Source organism: Ambystoma mexicanum, chromosome 10 (genome assembly GCF_040938575.1).
Source record: "Ambystoma mexicanum isolate Mex_15411 chromosome 10, UKY_AmexF1_1, whole genome shotgun sequence".
In the NCBI taxonomy this organism is placed as follows: Eukaryota; Metazoa; Chordata; class Amphibia; order Caudata; family Ambystomatidae; genus Ambystoma; species Ambystoma mexicanum.
In genome coordinates, this window is record NC_090932.1 from 1,422,324,043 (window position 1) to 1,422,349,334 (window position 25,292).

Here is a 25,292-nt window from a genome sequence, read left to right on the forward strand (position 1 = left end):
AAGGCTAACAAACGACACAGAAGAAGACAGGCTGAAAAGGATAGAACTGAAGAAGGACACACTTAATGACAATTTTAACAGTTTAAGGGAATTTGTGGAGGAATGTGTGAGTGGAAAAATACGTTTTCACTGTCTCACCAGTACCTGCCCTCCTTCTGCATTTCCTAGTGAACCATCCCCAAACCTTCAAGAAGAAAATAGATGTTTTGATGAAACATCCATCCCTTCTTCCCCTCACAAATCATCTCCTCACAATCAGCCCGTGTTGAACCCTAATTCCCCTATTTTCGTGTCAGTATCTGCTTCCCCTGTTTTTCTGTTGATTGAAGTGTGTGTGTGGTTTTAGAAGGATTTTGTATATTTGTTGTAGTCAAAGGGTTTGAGGAAACTTTTTTTTAAAAAAAGACTTAAAATGTTTGCGAACAGCACGCCTGTACGAGCTAGCCGTAAGCAATAGAATTTGGATGTTCTAACAGCAATACACCTACCCGTACCAATGCCAACCAAGATGGAACTGATCTTAGAACGCACCATCTGTGCAAGTTGTGCGTAAATTAACAGAATGGGACGTCCTAAGGATATTATACCTCTCCGTACCGTTCACAAACGGGATAAAACATGTTCCTAGGACACACCAGGTGTCCGGGATGTCTGAAATGGAGCAAAATGGGAGTGTCCTAAGGACACTATACCTGTTCGTATCGTCCGCAACCAAGACGGAACTGTCCGTAGAACAGGCGTGGTGGCCAGCATGTACGTTGTCAAACAAAATGGAGGTGTCCTAAGGACACTTGACCTGTCCGTACAGTCATCAGATCATGTACGCACATGCGCAGAACACCCATAAGTACTGCGAACATTGCGCCTGTCCTAACTGTCCGTCTCACTTGTGTTGCACTTTTAATTGGTTTCAGGACCCTAACACTGTCCGTAGAACACTGGCGGACATGCGCACATTTGATAGTCTGCATTTGTTGTCCAGTGGGCACGCATTTCCCTCACGGATATGCTCAGGACGTCCTCATGTGACCGCACCCACGCTGAGCGTGTGGATTAATGTGCGCAGTTTGTCTGCTTCTGCAACATTACAAAAGAACTTATACATACATGGGAAATTATTTCACAGTATAAAATCACCATTTCATGTGTCCCATACAATAGCTCTACCTGTGAACATGTCGTTTAGAATTTTTGCAGCGCTTTTGAGTGATCAATATGGTCACGAGGCGCACCCCTCCATCCCTATAAATGGCCACACCCCCGAGCTCATCTTCATTGTGCTTCTGGCTATAGCAGTTTGAGTAATGCTGCCTTTACTGCTGTAGGGACCATTAGGCAACTAATCCTTATGGCATCCATGGCTACTGTTGCTTCATTAGCCTCAGCACCACCCCCAAACCCTCCACCGCCACCACCTCCCCAAGGGCCTGCAGAGGGCTATATGGGTGAGGATGTAGAGATTGAGGAAGAAGAGGAAGAAGAGAATGAGGTGGAGGAACTCCGCACTACACACACTCGCCGGGAATTGTGGGTGTGGTGGTTGTTTTTCGTTTTAGGGAACGTACCGAAAGCACGAGCGAACCTGGTCAAGTGTAACCAGTGCCAGTTGGTGCTCAGTCGCGGGAGATCTGGTGCGCACAGCTTTGGTATGACAACCATGAAGCGACACCTAACTTCGTTCCGCAGTGTGGACATTCGCAAGGTGGTGCCACGTGAAGAATGTAGTAGATTGAGTTCTTCCACAGCATCCTCCGGGTCCGATCCTCTCACCACAAGAGACACTCCTGAAGGGGTGCGCATCTCTCCAGCTGCCTCACAAGCCATTCGGGATGCTGTTGTCCCGTACCTTTTGAGGGTCACAATATTGTGTGTGTACTGTGACACAGTACTCTGCAGGGGGGAGAGTCTTCAAAGTGCTTTTGAGGCTACAGTCACGGAGCACCAGAAGAACTGCTCCCTACATAATTAAAGCCCACCCTATATCTTTTTCTCTCCACCTGCCCTTCTTATCCCTGTGGTTCGTGTCCCTTCCTTACCCCCCTTTGCCCTCCTCTCCTAGTGTGTCGTGTCTTCAAAAGCAGTAAACTGGAAAATAATCAAAAATACAAAAAAGGCACTTTTCAGAGCCGTCTTTCTCAGTTTAACAATTGAACTATCAAGTGAGCGTTGTAGGCCTCCGGTCATTTTTGGAAAAGTCTGCAGACAGTTGTAGGACACACAAAAATGGAGGGTGCATGCGTAGCAAAACCAATGGACCTTTTCATGGGAGTAAGTGGTGGCTCTGAAAAGAGCCTTTCGGTGGTGTTGTGTGTGCTTCAAAAAATGTGGTTGGAAAAAACAGATTGCCAAATAGGTGACTATAATTCCCCCAAAAAGTCGCAATGCATTTTGTACATTGCGAAGAAAAAATGTGTACATTGCGAAGAAAAATCTGATTGCCAGCATATGTGAGATGGACTCCATCTCTGCGAAAAATGAAAGAGCTGCGAAACAAAATGTTTTCATTGTGGAATAAGGACATGCCAACATCTCTTAGAAAGGCACAAACAGCCTTATTCACATTGCGCCTCGCATTCTCCATTTGTGGACCAAATGCAGAAGAACGCAGCCATATTTGTCTTTGTGTAATACAGGGAAAAAACTATTTGGCAATTTGGAAACATGTCCATGACCTTCGCAAGTCCTTCCTTCATTCCAAATTGCAAAGAAATTCCAGAGACATGGCCTAAATTGTTTCCTCCACAATGAATGAAAGTATATCAGGATGACGCTCTGTCTGTAAAGCTGCACACAGAGGTACCAAGTCCAGCCACCTCATTCCACGCATGCCATGCCAGTGCACTTCCACATGAGGAAATTCAATATCTGCACATAGACCACAACTTTCTGCATGCACCTTCAACCAATGTATCCATGAGTCTCCCAAAATCCAGATAATCTGTTTTCGAGCACACAGAGCCATGGCTGTCTGGTCTTCTGCCAGGGAAAAGATGTTCTCACTAAATTTCTCCATACAGAACACAGCCACTGAACTTTACTGACCAATCCCTACCTTCTCACATTCTCATTTGCATGCGTCTCCACCCCGGAATCCTCATTGGTAATAAACGCCGCCTGCAAACTACTGCCATGTTCAGGGACACCTACAGGATCAGAGCATGACGACTGTACATTAAAATATTATTCCCCTTTTCCCCTTTAAGGTGGGCTCTGAAAAGAGCAGGTTTTTTTTTGGGCAGATGCCTTACAGACACCCGTTTTTTTGTTTTGTTTTTTATATTTTTTGTTCTTACTTTACTCCTACAACCATTACAGAACCTTCTCCAAAGCAAGCCTCACATTCCAAAAGAACATGGCATTTCCCAAAGAAGATAACGCAACACTATCTGCTTCAAAATAAGCCGCATTACTGGGAACAATGTTCTCATGGCTGCAGAAAAACATACCAGCGCGTGACATAAAAGCATGCATGCCGCGATTGATGTTACACCTCCCAATACTTTGATCAGGACAGAAAACAGAACTGTTGTCCCATTTCCCTCTAGGAGTTAACCCAGAAAAAAATAATTTTGCAGTTGGAAAGATGTTCATGACTGCTGGAACAAACTGTTCCAAATCTTCCAACAAAGTATGTGAACTCACGTAGCCAAAAGGCAAGTACCGTAGTGCAAGTACCACATGAGGAGTGGTCATCGTACGCATCTCGGTGCAAACTTGGAGAATTGCCACATCATTGCGATCAGTCTCAGCGCTCCACACCCCCTCCACTCTTCTCACAATCAAATGGTGTGACACATGCCTACTTTCGGCATAGTGCTGTAAACCATTGACAAGAATATCTCCAAGGACCAAAACACTGACCCTCTGCACATCTGCCATCTTCAGTATACGCACCGTCTTTCGACACAAAAGAGTAATGTGAACATCTGATTGGCTAATGCCTACAGTCCCCTTTCCATGCTGGATTTGCTGTAGAAACCGTATGTGACACGCCCTATCCGCGGACAAGCATTGTCTACGTGCGGCACGTAACTCTTAGCCAGTCCTTCTACCCTTTCCACTCGCGAATCCATTCCATCATTGGACACAACTAAGCAGTCACACAACCATCTACCAATCACATTCAACATCCCTACATCTAACTCTGTCATCAAAATTTCACATTTCAAATGTCCTATTGATCACTCTGAATGCAAGTCACATATCATTGCAAAGCACCTACTTCAAAAACTACCGTGTAAGTGTCGCGGATTTCTACGTACAGCTCCATGCATGCGCACATGCATGCGTATAAAGTACAGGTATGCATATTTTAATCAGAGAACATGTGCAACCCTTATGATTTCTATTAAACAAATTAATGCCACTAAATCTGCATAGCCAATACATACCAACACTCCCCTTTTAAGTGCTAGATGTCCAATTTTTCATTGACAAACTTCACTACTTTTTATTGTCTCCCGCATGACCTATACATACGTTACAACCTTCCCTATTTAGAGCGAAACTCGATTTTCCATTAGAAAATGGCACAATGTTACTGTGTACCGCCTACATAAATGCTACTTTCAATGCGATCGTATGAGAAAAATAAACGCTCCCGATTGCTGTGGTGACATCTCCCTCTGAGGGTCTCCTGATTTTTCGATATCGTACTTATAATATGAAAGTACAGACATTTTTCCCATCTACTATAATGACCTATCGCTTACAAACCTCTCTGCTATAGATAACGCAGCTTAAAAGAAACAAGACATTTTCATAACCTAAAAATGTTACTCATTTCTGAAATACGTGCAACTAACATACTACAAGTGACATACAAAGGCAGCACATAGTGAAGTGAAATGCACACATGCACTGTGTTGAAATATCAAAGGAGAATACTCTGACGAAAGATGTAAAATTAACGTGTACAGTAACTGCTTTAAACACACAAAGTTACTAACTTCTTCTTTTTACAATCGCAGTGAAGACTACTCTCCTGAAAATCAACAGCTTCTACACTGCAAACGGCATATCCAAAGAAACCTTGTAAATCTGCAAAAAAAAGTAAGAACAGTACAACCTTTATATTCTAACTATTCCTCAAAAAGACTGTGTGGGTTATGTATTTAATTTGCGCACCAAAGCAAACAGTGATTTCTGAACCCTTCCACCCACAAATCCCCATTTATTAAACAAAGAATAACAGGCAGAATGGCTCACAAATCCCTGTGTGTTTGGAACTCAAATAACATACAGAAGCCTTAGAATGTTAGTACTAGAAAACAAATAGCTGTTTCAATTTTATGCCATTACGTTTACTATTAATGCTTCTCCTCACCACTAGCCTACTTTGTACTCTCATCTGAAGCACATTGTAGTAGTATACAAACAGAAAAATAGCCTTCCCAAATCATTGTAAGAGGCAAATGCACATGCACACACCATCACAACAGAGCTTCCCCATCAAACTCATGCACACATGCACACAGCACACATACATTGTACAACAGACCAAACCATGCCTTCTTTTTTTCAACAGACCCCAAAGAATGCCTACCAAAAAGCAAGTCCATAGAAAGGAACGCAGAAGTAGAACAAATACAAATAAAAGTGTCCAACCTAAGCATCCATCTGTAGCAGAATTTGTAGAGAACGTTGGAACAAAACAGCTAATACAGTCATTTAGCGAAACAAAGGAAGCTTCAACTACCAAAACTTTACCTCCTCCAACAAAATGTGGCACGAAACACAAAACTCTTCACAAAAAAATGGCTACCAGTACTGCTAACAATGCTCCTATTAATCCTGATATAGTACCAAGAACCTACAGTAAAAAAAGTATTTTAGCAAAAATGTTTCGCCACAGAGTCCTTCAGAATCTAATAAGAAGAGGACCAAAATCATCCTCAACCCTTAAAATCTACCGTAGAAAATTAATCCTACAAGCTCTCGTAGACAGTGCAATCATTCTCAAAATGAAGTTTGTTATATTAGTGTTAAATAGGATGAAACCACTAACAAAACTAAGCACCAAACTACAAAAGAAACGTATCAATATACGGAATGTGAACAAAAATAACTTCTTACATATTTGTGGAGGTGAATGGAGTCACACAACAACCACAGAACCATATTTTAATGAAGAAGCATACAAACAAATTCAAACAAACACAATTGCCATCCATAGCAGTTGACGAGGGTATGAAAAAATCAATAATAGCATCATGGAAAAAGAAACACTGCTTAGAAAAGTATCCCCTGAAAACTCAGAATTACCTCTGAATTCGACTGAACCAGACCGTCCAGTATACAAATGGCGTGCATGTCAATGTGTTCCATTCCTAACAAATCTTTCAAATCTTTACGTCAGTTCCTCAATCAGTATGTGAAAGTTAAAGACAAAATTAAAATGAAAGTGCTGCAAAATATGGATATCCGTCCAGTGCACAAATACACAGGACTACAAGTACATTCATTAGCCTGCATTTCTGGACCTATTTGCAAAAGCACCTTCCACGATATCAAAGGGATATCAATACATCATGCAATTGTAAGAAATCTAGTGTATAAAATATATTATGCTAAAAGTCCAGCTTCAGAATTAGCCAATTTAAATAACACTCTTCTACATGGTACACCCAAATATCTACAAGAAGAAATGGACTGTATCCAGAGAAAATATTTTGGAAGTGAAAACCACTTACAAAATGCAATAGTTGTAGAACAGACTAGCAACAATTCTGCACATAGCAACCTTCTATTACACACATACAAAAAATAAATACTAAAATGTAAAAGTGCATCGGCAGAAATACCAAACCGTGTGTGTGTGTTGCCTGCCGAACGTTTTACAAACGAACACAAACAATATAGACCTAGCATACAAAATAGAAGACAATGCAGATTCCAAATGGTTTGAATTAGCTCTCTACCTTTTAGCCGAAAACAAATATCAAATAAGTGAACCCCTTATATATTGCAGTTACCGCACTACAAGACTAGACAACAACCAAACTCCTTCACGTGCTATCACAAATAATTTGCAATTGTTCCAACTACCAAAAACCCTGCAACAACCCAATTTGTATGGGAGCATCATAATTCAAACAGTTCACCCATTTCAAGCAATTATATGCCTTCACCCAAAAACAGCAAAATTACCTCCCTCTGAATTGGTGAAAGGCATTTGTGGCAAAGTAGTGTATTTGCCTCAGATCTAACAGAAAATGTACACACTCTAGGAGTGCAACGTTCAATAGAGCATTCTTTAATTGTCTTGGTAAATGGTGTACCAACAAAAGACAAAAAACATTTGGCGCAACTGGTAGACTAACACGCCTTGCAATATCTAAAAGACAATAACGAATACTACAAGGAAATACATATTGAAGAAAGCTTAAGGGAAACAACTGAAACAATTGAAGAGTCATCAAAAACTTCCTGCTGCAGTATCCACTCTTTTGGACCAGTACACAATTCATCCATTGCATTCCAATGAAAGCATAGATGATGCACTAGAAAGTTACCAAATGCGACAAACCAAAGGTTCACCAATGAGCATATGGGAAAAAAATATAGAAGCACATGCTTTTCCACTGCTATTTCCTACTGGCAAAGTTGGAAGATACGATGATTGACCCAATCAGATTACAGCATCAGAATACCGCTCATTACGAATTTATTCGCAAGATCCCAGGTTTAGACAAAATCTGGAGTACATATTCCACCTACTCTTTGAAAGTGAACTAGCAACCCTATGTTACGGAGTGGCACACATTTTGAAATCTGGAACCCACTTTCAAAATATGTCAGCTATGCAATTAATACAAAAAGTACAAGAAAAAGAGGAGGTTTTACAATCAAGTATAACAAATTTGTTTGCAAACATGCGTGGTACAAAAGAGTACTGGTTCCGACGGCACAGAGACGTACGTTGTATGATCAGAAACCTTGGACCACCGACTTGGTTTGTTACACTAAGTTGTGCAGAATATGCATGGAAAGATTTACATGAGTTCCTACGCATATCAAACAACAACAAAACCAACATACATTTATTAACACCTGGAGAACTTTGCTCTCTAGATCCAGTTAATGTCTCAAGATAGTTCCATCATCGTTTCATTGATATGCTACACTTTATTTGCAATAAAACTGTTCCTCCCCTCGGAGAAGTGCAACACTTCTTTTGGAGAAAAGAATACCAAGCGAGAGGAGCACCACATATTCACATGCTTTTATGCATCAAAGGTGCACCTAAATTTGGTCACGACACTGATGCCACTGTGTTGCAGTTCATCCAAAAATATGTCACTTGTGAAATCCCTTCACAACGGACACATAGTGACCTGCATGGGCAGATTTTACAATTTCAAAGACACAAATGTGGCAAATATCGTCATTGGAAATACAAAAACAAAGGGAAATACTACACCAAATGCCGTTTTGGTTTCCCTAGAGCAGTTACAGAAACAGGTGAAGTGAAAAACTTCATGTCTTCAGTTCGACATAGTGTTAAAGGTAAATCACCTAAGAACACATATTACATAAAAAGAACAAACGAATCGAAATATATCAATGATTACAATGCAATCATTGCCCTCTTATGGAATTCAAACATAGATGTGCAGTACATTGCAGACAATTCCACTGCTGTTGCACGATATGTTACAGCATACTTAACAAAAACAGAAAAAACAGAGCTTCAAGACCTCTGGGGTGACCTATCATCAGACAAAACACTATCAAAGAATCTGTACAGCGTAGGCATAAAAATGCTCTCTCATAGAGAATGTGGTGCCTATGAAGCGGCAGATCGTTTAACCGGTACTGCTTTGTACGGAAAATCAGACAACATAGTATGGCTAAGTCTTGGTCCTGCTAAATCTAGAAAAAGAGTTCTGGAATCATATGAGGACATAGCAACAATTACCAGAAATGATCCCAACTGCCAAGATATTTTAAAAAACAATTTACTGGACACATACTATCCAAACAGGAGTAGCAGTGTGCAAAGCATGTATCTATACCACATAGCTCAAAACTTTGCATACAAAAATAATATAAAACCCGATGAAAGCAAAGGCAGATATAGAGTCACAGATTGTGAAGGCAGCTTAGTGAAACTTACCAAATGAAGCATAATTAATCATGTTAAATTGTCATTCAAAACTCCTCAACAAAAAGCACTATATTACATGTCTCTGCTACAACTTTTTAAATTATGGAGAAAAGATTAAGAGATACTAGATAACTAGGACTGCTATGAAGATGCTTTCAAAGCAAATGAAGGCGATATCACCAATGTGACCTTTCCGCAGTACAAAAGAATGTTGCACAATGAACAGCAACACGAAGAAGACCTTCAGCCCCAATTAGATAAGGACTCTTCCGACAGTAGTCAGCCTTCTGTAACAGGAAGCCAAGAACCACTAGGACAGCCACTAATAGCAAATGAGGCAGAATTAGCTATGACAGAAGTGGAAAACACCGTGGCCCTCATTACGAGGTATGCCGGTAAGGGAAAAACGATGCCGGTATGGTAATACCAGCATCGTTTACCGTTCCGCAGCATTCCGACCTGGAAACCCGGTATTAGCGGCATACTTAACAACGGTGTCACTAATAGCGGCATAGGTGCGTACACGCGCCCCTTCAGGGAGCAAATACCGGCATGCCGGTAATAGGAGGTAATTCCAACCCATGCATACATGCAAATACCGGCATCGCGAAGCCAGAAATCACGGGCTGCACGATGCCGGCCATACAGGCATCGCGGACCACCCGCAAACAGCCAGCAGGATACAAGGCAGCTGCCACAGGTGCACACAATCCCACAGGTGGAGCCAATGGAGGCTGTGCCAGTATAAACTGAGCACACCCACACAACACAACCCCCCCTCAGGTGTATGCAGTTCAGAGTGGCCCAGTACAAAAGGAGCACACCTACACACCACACCCCTTCCTACACCAAAATGCTACCACTAGCAATCATGGCGCTGGAGGACATGCCTATACTGCTACAACTACAGCAACAACAGCAACAACAACAACAACTACAGCATCAAGAACAGGCAGCACAGAGGAGACGCAGGAGGAGAAGGAGGGTGAGTCAGGCCCAGCAATTACCACCAGCACAGGCAGCTGTGACTCGTAAGCAGCCACCAATCCCTCGCACCAGACCCAGTCCATTCAACCTAACCCCTGAGCAGATCCCCACCTGTACTGGTTGGACCGTGACACCATCACCACCATAGTGGACATGATACAGAACGACATTGCCAGCCAAATAGAAATACGCACTGCCATCCCCCCACTACCAAAGGTGGTGTCTGTGCTACACTTCCTGGCCACAGGCACCTACCAACACACAATGGGACAGCTGCATGGCATTTCACAACCACTATTCTCACGCATGCTGAACCAAGTGCTGGATACCCTCCTGAAGCACGCAAGCACCCATATATCCCTACCACGGACTGTCCAGGAGATAGCCGGAACCAAAGTAGGCTTCCATGCACTGGCAGGCATGCCCAATTGTGTTGGTGCCATCGACTGCACCCATGTGGAATTGGTAGTCCCCCATGGCCCCATGCCATAGAGGCGGTGTACCGCAATTGGCAGCAATACCACTCCATCAATGTGCAAATGGTATGTGACTCCAGCAAGATCATCACCCATTGCTGCGCCCGATTTCCTGGATCCACACATGATGCCATGGTACTGCGCAACTCAACGCTACCCCGTCACATGGAGCGACATGCTGGACCACGTGCCTTGCGGCTCGGTGAGTTGCACAACAAGCCCATGTCCATGCTGTGGGGTACTGATGTGTGCGAATGCAGAAGGGGGGGCTACTGCACCTGGGTGGGAAAGGGGGGGAATAGTGCACCTGGGTTGCACTAGCCAGTGAGTCGAGAATGCATGCAGAGATAAACACTCCTCCCCTAAACCAGCAAAACAGAACACAACACATCACTGGGCCATTTATCACAAATATTGCAGATGGATGACAACAAGAAAGAAGCACAACCAGGGCACCATCGTTATTGCAAGCAATGCATGAATGAATAGGATGGCAACTGTGGCAATGCGGCGAGTGTGACCATGCATATTAAAGAATATACAGCATGATTTGGAGGCCAAACATTTGTGCACTACCAAAGCCAGTGCATGCATGATTACACCCAGCATCATCTATTGGACCACATCTAGTGTACCACACCTCATTACAGTATACATTGCATCTAGGTGACTATTTTGTACACGTACAGGGACATGTGCATGCCCACACCAAGTAGCTGCTGCCATGACTGTGCTCCCTGAAGGTGGCAGTTCTGTGTGACACACACCTATTTGTATCTGCTTGCAGGTGATGGGGGATATCCCTTGAGGCCGTGGCTACTTACCCCTTTGCGGAACCCGCAGAACAGCCATGAAGAGGAGTACAATCGTGTGCACACTCGTACCCGTGTTGTGATTGAGCAGACCTTTGGCCTGCTGAAGGCGCGGTTCCGCTGCCTAAGCAGGTCTGGTGGGGCACTCCTATATAGGCCCGAGAAAGTGGCAAAGATCACCATGGCCTGTGTCATGCTGCACAACATGTGCGTCCGAAGGAATGTACCACTGCCACCTGACATTGACATGCATGGGCTGGGTGAGGATGAAGGGGATGGAGACGGAGGCGAAGGAGCCCCCCTGCCAGTATGTGATGCACGGGATGGCCATGCTGTACGCCAAGCACTAATTGATGAATACTTTTGAAACGCATGGACATTTTTGTTCGAATTGCCCCACTGTACACCATCACACAATAAATGTACATGTACAAAAAGAACAATGTCCAGCCAGCGATTTGCTTGCACACAACAGTGTATTTTCAGCAGACGTGATATGGTGAACATAATCCCCTCACAACCCCCAGTAAACTCCCTCACCCACCCCACAAACCGCAAATGTCCACATATGTCCAACAAAAAGTGGTCCCTTCACCAATGTACTTTTTTAAAATGTCATGGCAATTTTTGGGTCTGGGGGTGTCATGGTCAAGCGCTGTGCATTGCTCCGCGTTAACTGCACAGGGCTCGATTGGGCCGAGGTGGAAGGGGTTGTTGCAGTGGAGGTGTCAATGGTCAGTCCCATGGCTTGCCCAAGGTTTGGGAGCTGCATTTGTGGGAGATTTGCAAGAAGGGCCTGTTTGAGTGACCCCATACACTCTCTGAAGGCACACGTCGATGCCTCCACAGCAGCAGTATTGGCTGCAATGGCCGTAGCAATGGCCCTCATGGCCTCATTCCCAGTGTTCACCTGTTGCCGCATGAGTTCCAGCATGGACTCTTGTTGGGCCTCAACCCTTGCCAGACGAGCCTCGAAAGAGTTGTCGGCTGCAGGAGTACCGGTGGCCAGGGTGGTGACTGGCAGGGTGGTGGCTGGCAGGGTGGTGGCTGGCAGGGTGGTGGAAGGCACCTGCGTGGGGACCTCGTCCAGGGCCCTGTCCTCCTCAAAGATGCTAATGTCAGATTCCCCTAGGTCCGAGTCATGGAGGCACGGATCGTCCATGTCCTCAGACTCTGTAGGGGGGGGGGCTGGTGATGGGGCTTGGGGTGGATGTGCTGGACATGATCTCTGCCTCATTATCCACCTCTGTAGACACACCATCCGTGGTGGCTGGCGGAGTATCAATGGAAACGGCTCCTACTGTTGTGGGTGCCTGCTGCTGTTCTGTGGCTGCAGGTGTCCCCTGCATGGTTACTGCCTTGCGTGGCACACTGGCTGTTGCTGTAGGCATTTTCTTGGGCTGGAGGGTGGTGGTGACACCCGTCCCTTTGCGTGCAGTGGATGTACTTGAACCCCTGTCTTGCGTTCCATCTTCCTCATCGGTGCCTGGGGGATAGAGGAGATGCAGGTCATCAGTGGTGTTGTCAAATGGTAGCTATGATGTATTGCGGTGTGATATGTTCAGGCATCATTTCATTTCTGGGGTGTGGCATTTGGTGTTCTGAGGGGGCATGTGGCAATCAATGCATGGCTGGTGGCATGGCATTGGTTTGGTGTCTGTGTGGTGAGTTCCATGGGCATGGTTGGGTCATGTTGCACCTCTGTTGGGATTGGGATTGGCACTCAGCATGCGTGTGGTGCAGGGTGTGGCACTCATTTTTCAATGGACATGTTGATGTAGCCTTGGGACATGCATTACCTTGCCTAGTCTCACTTCCACATCACTTGTGCCACCTCATGGTTTAGTCTACATGGATGTGATGGTTCACTCACCTTCCTCTGTGGTAGTTGCAGCGCCAACCTCCTGGTCTTCAATTCCCTCAATTGATTCTGGGTCGATGAAGGAACTTGCAGTCTCCTCCCATGCCGTCAACTTCACAGGGGAGTGTGGGCCCCTGCCTGTCGCCATTGCGGCCCTCCTGTTCTATGCCAGGATCTTCCTCACCCGGAGGCGGAGGTCTTCCCACCGCTTCCGGCAGTCACGCACACTCCCTGGGGTACTCCCCACTGCTGACACCCTCTGTGCGACCTCCTGCCAGACCTCTTATTTTTTGGTTTGGACCGCATGCTTGAGGTCATTGCTCCTGATCGTATCTGTATGCTGTGCAAGGGTGTTGGCAAGCATGGTGAGTTCTGCGTCTGAAAAACGCTGCTTTCTCTTCCTTTGGGAGGACTTCTTGGTGGCCTTTGACATCCTGCTTCTGTTGTGGCACACAACAACACAAGAGAAGTGGTGGTTATGGAGGATGGCAATGGATTGTGTTTTTAAAGATGGCCGCCGGCCCATTTCCCGTTCCTGCGCGATGACGTAATTTCCGGGTCCGTTTTTTGCGAACACGGTAATACCATGCCGGTATTACCGTGCCGGTATTTAGGGGTTGGTATGAGGCGGTACCGCTATGGGAGGGTCCTGCGATGCCGGCATAGGGGAGTTGGAGGCCCTTTAGTGGCATGGCGGTTTTGCCACTACCGGCATGGGGGAATGCGCGTGCTCGCGTACTCGTAATCACCCGCTATTAGCGGGTTCATAGGAGCACGGACCCGCTCATTCCGGCATGCCGGTAATGAACCCGGTTTTACCGGGCAACTCGTAATGAGGCCCATGTGTCACTATCAAGAAAATATAGAAAACTTAACTGTACAAGAAGAAAAACTTAACAAAGATCAGCACACCATTTTTGAAGACGTAACAAAACAAATTGCACATGATGTACAACACGAAAATAAAGAATGTAACTGCCAAAATTACATACCAATACTGCTGTACGTCAGTGGTGAAGCTGGGTCAGGAAAAACATTCTTAACCAAAATCATCAGCAAGTTCCTTCAGCAATTGACAAACAACAAACCGTCAGCTGTTGTAACTGCCCCCACAGGTTTAGCTGCCTACAACATAGGTGGTGTCACTTTACACCGATTACTACTTTTTCCAGTAGAACACCAAAACAAATTAGACTACTACAAACTTTCTGCAGAAGCTGCAATGGAACTAGGCAGAGTAGTAAAGCACATGAAAAGGCTACTAATAAATGAAGTGAGCATGGGCTCCAACCTAATGTTGGCTTTGATTCACCTCAGATTGCAAGAAGTTCTTAAAACAAACTAGGAAGAACTCTTTGCAGGGAAACAAATTATCGTTTTCGGAGATCTTCTACAGTTGACACCAGTGAAAGGTGAACCTATTTTAAAACCTTAGGACACAAACTCTGCCGTAAAACTGTTGGCAGCATTCGAAATGCCAACCTTTGGCAACATTTCCAATACAGAGAATCAACAGAAAACATGCAGCAATCTGCAAATCTCACTTATGCCAACATCCTAAAAAGTATTAGAGTTGGTGTACTATCTCAAGAAGCACAAACAATATTGAAAAACCTGCACATTCATGCACTTTATGGCGATAATGCATGTGCTACTGATGTTATGAAACAATTAGCGCACAGAAATGTCAATTGAATGGCCTTAATGCCAACTCTTACAAGCTGTTTCAAATTCAATGAAACAATGTCAAATAAAGAAATGCAACCAATAATGGAAATTTGCGCCACAGATAAACTAGACGTGCATGGTATGACACTACCCATGTGTGAGCAAGCCACAACAAGACTAAATAGCTTAGAAAATTCAATCTCCAACACAGCTGGATTGGAAAAAATATTAAAATTATCCTGAATTGTAGAGTAATGCTTAAACGCAACCTTGAAGTGGAGCAAGGGCTAGTTAATGGGGCACTGGGTACAGTTGTTGGCTTTCAATCATACCCACTTGAGAGCAATATTCAGTTCGTCAATATTCACTTTGACAAACTTTCAGAAGTGAAAAGGATAGGGCGCTCAACTGCTCGATTCCTCCTGTTCAAAGACATGTATGTACGTAGAGAACAATTTTCTCTAACTCTTGCATATGCAGTCACTATACATAAATCACAAGGTCTTACCCTAGACAAAGCATTGACAGATATAGGAAACATAGTCTTTAAAGAAGGCATGAGCTACGTAGAACTATCACGCTTACATGCACCTGACGGTCTATTTCTAATCAACTTTAATGCAAGTAAAGTGAATGCTGATATTCCTTGCATTTTAGAATACAATAGACTACGTTCACTGTAAACCCCCCCATCTGAAACAATATCCTGTTCCAGAAAAAGTAAAACGTGGTAAAAGAAAACTAATTCAAACAGAAATGCAACAGAATCTGACAGCAACTCCTTCAAAGAAAACAAAAGAAGGTAAAGGTTCATCAATTACCACAAGCAAAGCAAAGAAGAACCTATCAGGGAAAGTAATCCAGGTACTTCTTCAAAGAAAGAAGAGAAACACTGAAAAAAAAAACACTCAGATACAGAACTAGCTGGTCCATTCAAATTTTCAAATGAAATTGGTGTAAGTTGCTATGCAAATGTAGCAATGAATATTCTATTTCAATTGCCACCAATTGTTAACAATATTTACTTACACAATACAGACCAATTGTGTTGGCAAATGTTAGTCCTTCATAGAAATGCAACAAACAATCCTGACAACACATACAGTATTCATGGAATAAGACAAGAATTGGACTACTGTGCTGGAATGGTGAGATTCACTATAAACTCACAAGAAGATCCACAAGAATTTCTAATTTAGTTACTACAAGTACTGGAAAACAAAAGTATACCTATAAATGAAATCTTCCACATTTCATACATGTGGAAACATACACGCACTCTCTGTAGCAATGTGATACAGGAACAAATCCCAAATGAGCGATGTGTGTATGCATCCATACCTAATTGTGAATCCCTTCCATTTCAGCAATTTGTACAGAATGCAAACCATGGCAGATTATGTGCAATTCAGACAATCGCTCCACCTTACTGATACAAACACATAGTAAGTACATAATACTTATGGTGCTGCGTTATAATGCAGATGGTATCAAGAACAACTGCAAGCTGACTGGATTCACACATGGACAAGTGTCACTTGGAAAGAAAACCTTTACAACAGTAGGTGTAATCTACCATGCAGGAGCTACAACCAATGCAGGTCACTACACTGCATACATTAAAAAGAAATGTGGATGGGTGGAATGTAATGATAGCACCATTACTCTAAAGCAGAGATTGCCAGCTAATTTTATAAATGTGTATTTAATCTTTTAAAGCCAAAATTTAATAACTAATGTGTACTTCAACATTACCAAAAAATGAAGTGAAAGACCACAAACAGTTAGAATATGCCAACAGGTATCTAACTGCCCAAGAGTGTATAGCAACGACACAGATAAATGAATAACACAGAACCGTAACAACAAATGCACAGTTAGAATACGCCAACAGGTATCTAACTGTTGTTAAAAACAAGGCAACAAACATAACATTAATCAGAAAGAACAAGGAAACACTCAAAGAAAGCAAAGAAATAGTTTGTAGCATAGCAAATAAAGGTTTTTTTTTTAATCCGACAAGGATTCTTTTCCCCCAAACCCCAGGATTAGAAAAACAAACACAGAAACTGAGCACAATGCACAGTACACTGGTTTGTAAACTAAATATGAGGGTAAAAAAAAAGCTAAACTGTCTATTATGCAATGTAATAAGTCTTCATACAATGCAATTACTAACATGCGTTTTTCTTTTATCACAGAAATTAAAAAAGGCTAGTTCCACCAAGTACTACAGTCATGTAAGACATGTATGGATTCTAAACAAATTAAACAGTAAGTATAATAACAGTCATTTCATACATATGTGAATCCACACTGCTAATCCATGGCAGTAATATGGTGCAGTGGCGGTAGGCTGGGCCTAGCATCTTTGATGTATAACCTACCACGTACACCCTACGGCCAAGCAAGCAAGACTATAGGTCCTACCCACAACCATCACTCCATATCAAAACCATTGTGCTTCTATTTTGACTACTTCTAAGTTTAGTTTTGAGTGCATGGTCTGCAGCCATGCAGCCAAGACACTAGAACGTGCACACAACCACCGCACCACGTCCATGTTCACTTATATCCTCACTGCTTATGACTTGGCCATGCACCCAAGATGCTGGGTCCTGGCCAGAACCACCAACGCATATCACAACCATTGTGGCTTCTAATTGCACTACGTATAAAGTTGGTTTTGGGAGCATGGCCTTTGGCCATGCTCCCAAAAAGCTATGCCCTCCCCACAACCACCTGAATGATGTTTCATAGTAGGAGTGTACCTATACCTGTAATACACTGCTGTAGTTGTGGCCACAGGCTACAGACTTGGGTGTAAGGCCATAGATTTTTCAATGTATGTGTATGCAGTATATAAAATCCATAGTGGGTTACAACTGCAGTGCTTATAACTTTGTTTTTGGGTGCATGGCCTTATGGCCTTCGGCCATGCACCAAAGACTCTACATCCTGGCCGCAACTACCACACCATGTCATACCCATTGTGGCTTGTAACAACACTACGTATAAATGTGCTGTTGGGTGCATGGCCTTTGGCCATGCACCCATGACTGCAGGCCCTCCCCACCGCCACATGAGTGATAATCAATACTACGGGTGTATCTATAGCTGTCATATGCTGCAGTGGTTGTGGCCAGGACCTAAAGTCTTAGGTGTATGTCCATACATATTTCAATGTATGGGTGTGAAGTGTCTTATAGCTCCAGTGCTTATAACTGTGTTCTCCATGCTGCCAGGACTCTACACACTCCCCACAACGATCTGAATGATAACGAATACTACAGGTGTACCCATTGCTGTGACATGCTCCGGTGTTTGTGGCCAGGGCCTAGAGTCTTGGAAGTATGGCCTACGCCTAGGGCCATGCACCCAAGACTCTAGGCCCTGGCCACAACCACTACAGCATTTTAAACCCATGGTTGCTTATAAATCAGTAGCACACCCATACAACGAAACATTGTAACTGTAGCATGTACTCAATTTGTAGCCAAGACTCTAGGCCCTGCCCACACCTACCAGATACATAGTTGATTATATGGGTGTGATATATGAATGTGATATGCTGCAGTGGTTGTGGGCAGTGTGTACATACTTGGGTGTAAGGCATACAGCCTGCTGCAATATACCCAAAAGTCTACGTCTTGCCCACAACCACCACACTATATAAAACCCATGTTGGCTTATAAGGTAAGAGGTTATAACTTTGTTGTTGGCTACATGGCCTTTGGCCATGCACCTAAGAGTGCAGGGCCTCCCCACAACCACCTGAGTAATGTGCAATACTACAGGTGTGTCTATAGGTGTGGTATGCTGCAGTGGATGTGGCGAGAGTATAGACTCTGTATGTCCATAGATATTCCAATGTATGGGTGTGCAGTAGCTTATTACTCTCGTGCTTACAACTTTGTTCTTGGGTGCATGGCCTTCGGCCATGCACCCAAGTCTCTACACACTCTCCACAACCATCTGACCCATTAGCAATACTACAGGTGTATCCATTGCTGTGACATGCTTCAGTTGTTGTGGCCAGGGCCGCAGCATATTACACCCATGGTCACTTATACATGAGTAACACACCCATACAATGAAACATTATAACGGTAGCATGTACTCATTTTGTGCCCAGGACTCTAAGCCCTACCCACACCTACCAGATACATAATCAAATGTATGGGTGTGATGTATGAATGTGATATCCTGCACTGCTTGTGGGCAGAGTCTACACTCTTCAGTGTATGGCCTACAGCCTGCAGCCATGCACCCAAAACTCTACGTCCTACCCACAACCACCTCACTATGTAAAATCCATGTTGGCTCATAACTTTAGAGACTTTGTTCTCGGGTGCCGGTCATGCACCGAAGACTGCAGGCCCCACTCACAACCACCTGAGTAATGTGCGGTAGTACAGGTGTATCGATAGGTGTGGTATGCTTCAGTGGTTCTAGCCAGAGGCTACACTCCTAGCTGTATGTCCATAGATATTACAATGTATGCGTGTGCAGGGGCTTATACCTCCAGTGCAATAAAAAAACTTTGGCCATGCACCCAAGACTGTACACACTCCCCACAACCATCTAATCGATAATCATTACTTCAGGTGTATCTATGGGTTTGACATGCTGCAGTGGTTGTGGCCCGGGCCTACAGTCTTGGAAGTATGGCCTTCGGCCCACGGCCTACGGCAGCGTACTAATCAATAGGACACCCATAGGAAAAAATTATGTAATAACGACATGTACTCAGTTTCAATGTTCGCTAACACATACCCTTATTAAACCCCTCATTTTCTGTACGCACAGAAATTCCGAACAAGGCGGGCATAGTGAATACATCATTAACATCTACCGCCTGAACAAATAGAGTTTTTCACCAATCTCTTACTGCGTGAACCTCCCCAAGCACTATGACAAAGCAAAATAATTTTCGAAATAGCATGTTGCCGCTGGTCGCCGCTGCGCTGTCGGCGGATCCATGATGTCGGGTGCATCCAAACAATCTGACGCAGAACACATCTCACTGCAGCCAATCGGAAGAGCCGTTGCTTGTCCGTGGTCATGACGCCAGCCCCTTAGCCAATCGGTATCTTGTCTGCTGAGCGAACAGGGAAGTGTGACCACGGAGCGGACATAGATATCACTAATTTTTTTAGACCTACTTTTTGGTCATTTTAAATAAAAGTACTCCACGGATTGTCACCAAATTAACAAAAGCATGCTTTCGGGACCAAGCCCCTGCCGCAAATTTTGTCCAGCGGTTTGGCCTGTAGCCGTGCGCAAAGTTTTTCCCACATTCAGGCTATGGGAAAAAAAACACGTTTTGGGACCCCCCCTATAACTTTTCCCCCCCTAGACGAATCCTCACCAAACTTTGCAAAACAATTCAGAGTGGCCCATATACTTTTTTTGCAAAGCTTGGTGGGGATTCGTCCAGGGGGCGCGGAGTATAGGCGCCCAAAAACTGCTCTTCCTATGGAAACAGCAACTTAACCATAACTACACAGTTGTATATATATATATATATATATATATATGTATATATATATATATATATATTCAGTGAAAAAACTTTGTTAAAGGGACGTTATGGTTTTTGTGAAATTTGTGATGTCATCTTTGATGTCCTGGGTCTTAGCAGTGCACGGTGGTGGCGCGAGTTATGGTTGCTTAGCTTACCATAACTGGCGAATTTCAAGGGTTTTTCGGTTTTACTTGGAACCATAACTTCCCTTTGACAGCTTTTTTTCACTGAATTTCATAGGTTTTTAGTAGCACAACTTAACCATAACGTCCCTTTAACAATGTTTTTTCATAGAATTTCATAGGTTTTTATTAGCGCAACATCACCATAACATCCATTTCAATATATGAAGACCACTAGCATCTTAGGTCCTCAAAGTGGGAACCCCGGGTGGTAAAAAAAAAAAGATTTTCCGTAGGCGTCCCGGTGTAGGAAGGAAAATCTTTTACCAAAGATGGCCACCATGGAAAGGGAAGGCGGGATGTATAAACAGAACACAACAGGGCATGAGCGGGGGGTGGGGGTGAAAGGAAGGAAACACGGAGCATGAGCGGGGGTAGGGGGAACATGAGAGAGACAAGGGGCATGAGCAGCGGGTGGGGGGGAACAGGGGAGACACGGGGCATGAGCGGTGGGTGGGGAGGAACACGAGGGAGACACGGGGTACGAGCGGGGGTGGGGAGGAACACGAGGGAGACACAGGGCATGAGCGCGGGGTGGGGAGTAACACGAGGGAGACACGGGGTTTGAGCGGGGGGTGGGGGGAACAGGGGAGACACGGGGCATGAGCAGGGGGTGGGGGCAACAGGGCACACACGGGGCATGAGTGGGGGTGGGGGGAACAGGGCACACACGGGGCATGAGCTGGGGGTGGGGGGAACAGGGCACACACGGGGCATGAGCAGGGGGTGGGGGAATAGGGCACACACGGGGCATAAGCGGGGATGGGGGAAAGGCGAGAGACAAGAGGCATGAGCGGGGGGTGGGGGAACACAAGGGAGACACGGGCCATGAGCAGGGGGTGGGGGGTAACACGGGGAATGAGCAGGGGGTGGGGGAACACGAGGGAGACACGGGGCATGAGCAGGGGGTGGGGGCAACAGGAGACACATGGGGCATGAGCGGGGGGTGAGGGGGTACATGAGGGAGACACAGGGCATGAGCGGGAGGGGGTGGGGGGAACACAAGGGAGACACGGGGCATGAGCGGGGGTGGGGTTACAGGAGGGAAACACGGGGCATGAGCGGGGGGGTGGGGGTACAGGAGGAAAACACAGGGCATGAGCGGAGGTTGGGGTACAGGAGGGAGACACGGGGCATGAGCAGGGGGTGGGGGGTACACGAGGGAAACACAGAGCATGAGCAGGAGGTGGGGGGAACAGGGGAGACACGGGGCATGAGCGGGAGGTGGGGGGGACAGGGGAGGCATGGGGCATGAGCAGGGGTGGGGGAATAGGAGAGAGACACAGGGCATGAGAGGGGGTGGGGGAACAGGGGTGACATGGGGCATGAATGGGGGTGTGGGGGGTAACACAAGGGAGACACAGGGCATGAGCAGGGGTGGGGGGAAAGGAGGGAGACACGGGGCATGAGCGCATGAGCGGTGGGCGGGGGAACAGGGAAGACACGGGGCATGAGCGGGGGGTGGGGGGTAACACAAGGGAGACACAGGGCATGAGCGGGGAGTGGGCGTACACAAGGGAAACACGGGGCATGAGCGGGGGGGAACAGGGGAGACACAGGGCATGAGCGGGGGGTGGGGGGGACAGGGGAGACACGGGGCATGAGCAGGGGTGGGGGGAATAGGAGAGAGACACGGGGCATGAGCGGGGTGGGGGGAACAGGAGAGACACGGGGCATGAGCGGGGGGGTGGGGAGTAACACAAGGGAGACACGGGGCATGAGCGGGGGGGTGGGGGAGAGGAGGGAGACACAGAGCATGAGCGCATGAGCGGGGGTGGGGGGAACAGGGGAGACACGGGGCATGAGCGGGGGGTGGGGAGTAACACAAGGGAGACACATGGGCATGAGCGGGGTGTGGTGGTTAACAGGGGAGACAGGGCATGAGCTGGGGGTGGGGGGAAAGGAGGGAGACACTGGGAATGAGCGGGGGTGGGGGGAAGGGGAGAGACACACAGGGCATGAGCGGGGGGTGGGGGGAAGGAGAGAGAGACATGGGGCATGAGCGGGGGTGGGGGAACAGTAGGGAGACACAGGGCATGAGCAGGGATTGGGGGAAGGGGAGAGACACACGGGACATGAGCGTGTAGTGGGGGGAAGGGGAGAGAGACACGGGGCATGAGCGGGGGGTGGGGGAGAAGGGGAGAGAGACACGGGGCATGAGCGGGGGGTGGGGGAAGGGGAGAGACACGGGGCATAGACGGGGGTGGGGAGAAGGGGAGAGACGCACGGGGCATGAGCGGGGTGGGGGTAAGGGGAGAGACACACAGGGCGGGGGGTGGGGGGAAGGGGAGAGAGACATGGGGCATGAGCGGGGGTGGGGGAACAGTAGGGAGACACAGGGCATGAGCAGGGATTGGGGGAAGGGGAGAGACACACGGGACATGAGCGTGTAGTGGGGGGGAAGGGGAGAGAGATACGGGGCATGAGCGGGGGTGGGGGGAAGGGGAGAGACACACGGGGCATGAGCGGGGTGGGGGGAAGGGGAGAGACACACAGGGCGGGGGGTGGGGGGAAGGGGAGAGAGACATGGGGCATGAGCGGGGGTGGGGGAACAGTAGGGAGACACAGGGCATGAGCAGGGATTAGGGGGAAGGGGAGAGACACACGGGACATGAGCGTGTAGTGGGGGGGAAGGGGAGAGAGATACGGGGCATGAGCGGGGGGTGGGGGAGAAGGGGAGAGAGACACGGGGCATGAGCGTGTAGTGGGGGGGAAGGGGAGAGAGATACGGGGCATGAGCGGGGGTGGGGGGAAGGGGAGAGACACACGGGGCATGAGCGGGGTGGGGGGAAGGGGAGAGACACACAGGGCGGGGGGTGGGGGGAAGGGGAGAGAGACATGGGGCATGAGCGGGGGTGGGGGAACAGTAGGGAGACACAGGGCATGAGCAGGGATTAGGGGGAAGGGGAGAGACACACGGGACATGAGCGTGTAGTGGGGGGGAAGGGGAGAGAGATACGGGGCATGAGCGGGGGGTGGGGGAGAAGGGGAGAGAGACACGGGGCATGAGTGGGGGATGGGGGCAAGGGGAGAGAGACACGGGGCATGAGCTTGGGGGTGGTGGGAACAGTAGGGAGACACAGGGCATGAGCGGGGGGTGGGGGGAAGGGGACAGACACACGGGGCATGAGCGGGGGAGGGGGCAAGGGGAGAGACACATGGGGCATGGGGGAAGGGGAGAGACATACGGGGCATGAGCGGGGGGTGAGGGGGAAGGGGAGACACACACGAGGCATGTGCGAGGGGAGGGGGGAAGGGGAGAGACACAGGCCATAAGCAGGGGTGGGGGGAAAGGAGGGACACACGGGGCATGAGCGGGGGGTGGGGGGAAGGGGAGAGAGACACAGGGCATGAGCGGGGGGTGGGGGAAGGGGAGAGAGACACGGGCATGAGCAGGGGGTTGGGGGTGGGAGAGAGACACGGGGCATGAGCCGGGGATGGGGGAAGGGGAGAGAGACACGGGGCATGAGCGGGGTTGGAGAGGAACAGTAGGGAGACACGGGGCATGAGTGGGGGTGGGGGTGGGGGGAAGGGGAGAGACACACGGGGCATGAGCATGAGCGGGGGCTAGGGGGAACAGGAGAGACACGGGGCATGAGCGGGGGGTGGGGGGAAGGGGAGAGAGACATGGGCTTGAGCGGGGGGTGGGGGTGGGGGGAAGGGGAGAGACACGCCGGGCACGAGCGGGGATGGGGGGAGGGGAGAGACACACGGGGCATGAGCGGGGGTGGGGTGAACGGAGGGAGAAACGGGGCATGAGCGGGAGGTGGGGGAAGGGGAGAGACACGGGGCATAAGCAGGGGTGGTGGGTAACACAAGGGAGACACGGGCATGAGTGGGGGGTGGGGGTAACACAAGGGAGACACGGGGCATGAGCGGGGGTACGGGGGTAACACAAGGGAGACATGGCATGAGCAGGGGGTGGGGGGTAACAGGGGAGACAGGTCATGAGCAGGGGGTGGGGGGAACAGGGGAGACACGGGGCATGAGCGGGGGTGGGGGGAAGTGGAGAGAGTCACTGGGCATGAGCGTGGGGGTGGGGGGGAAGTGGAGAGACACACGGGGCATGAGCGGGGCTGGGGGGAAGGGGAGAGAGACATGGGGCATGAGCGGGGGTGGGAGGAACAGTATGGAGACACGGGGCATGAGCGGGGGGGTGGGGAGGAGGGGAGAGACACACAAGGCAAGAGCGGAGGTGGGGGGGAAGGGGAGAGACACACGGGGCATTAATGGGGGGGTGTGGGGAGGAAGGGGAGAGACACACAGGGCATGAGTGGGGGGAAGGGGAGAGACACACGGGGCATTTGCGGGGGGTGGGGGGAAGGAGAGAGACACGGGGTATCAGCGGGGGTGGGGGAAGGAGGGAGACACGGGGCATGAGCGGGGGTGGGGGTAAGGGGACAGAGACACGGGGCATGTGTGGGGGTGGGGGGAACAGTAGGGAGACAAAGACATGAGCGGGGGTGGGGGTGGGGGGGGAAGGGGAGAGACACATGGGGCATGAGCGGGGGGTGGGGAGAACAGTAGGGAGACTCGGGGCATGAGCGGAGGGTGGGGGAAGGGGAAAGAGACAGGGTATGAGCTGGGGTTGGGGGAACAGGAGAGACACGGGCCATGAGCGGGGGGTGGGAAAAAAGGGGAGAGAGACATGGGCATGAGCGGGGGGTGGG

At 47.7% G+C, this 25,292-nt stretch overlaps 1 protein-coding gene across 17 annotated transcripts in view; it reads left to right on the top strand.

The window, feature by feature from the left end:
- Positions 1-25,292, top strand: part of CMKLR1 (chemerin chemokine-like receptor 1) — a 669,482-nt gene that overhangs the window by 215,109 nt on the left and 429,081 nt on the right. The window lies entirely within an intron of this gene.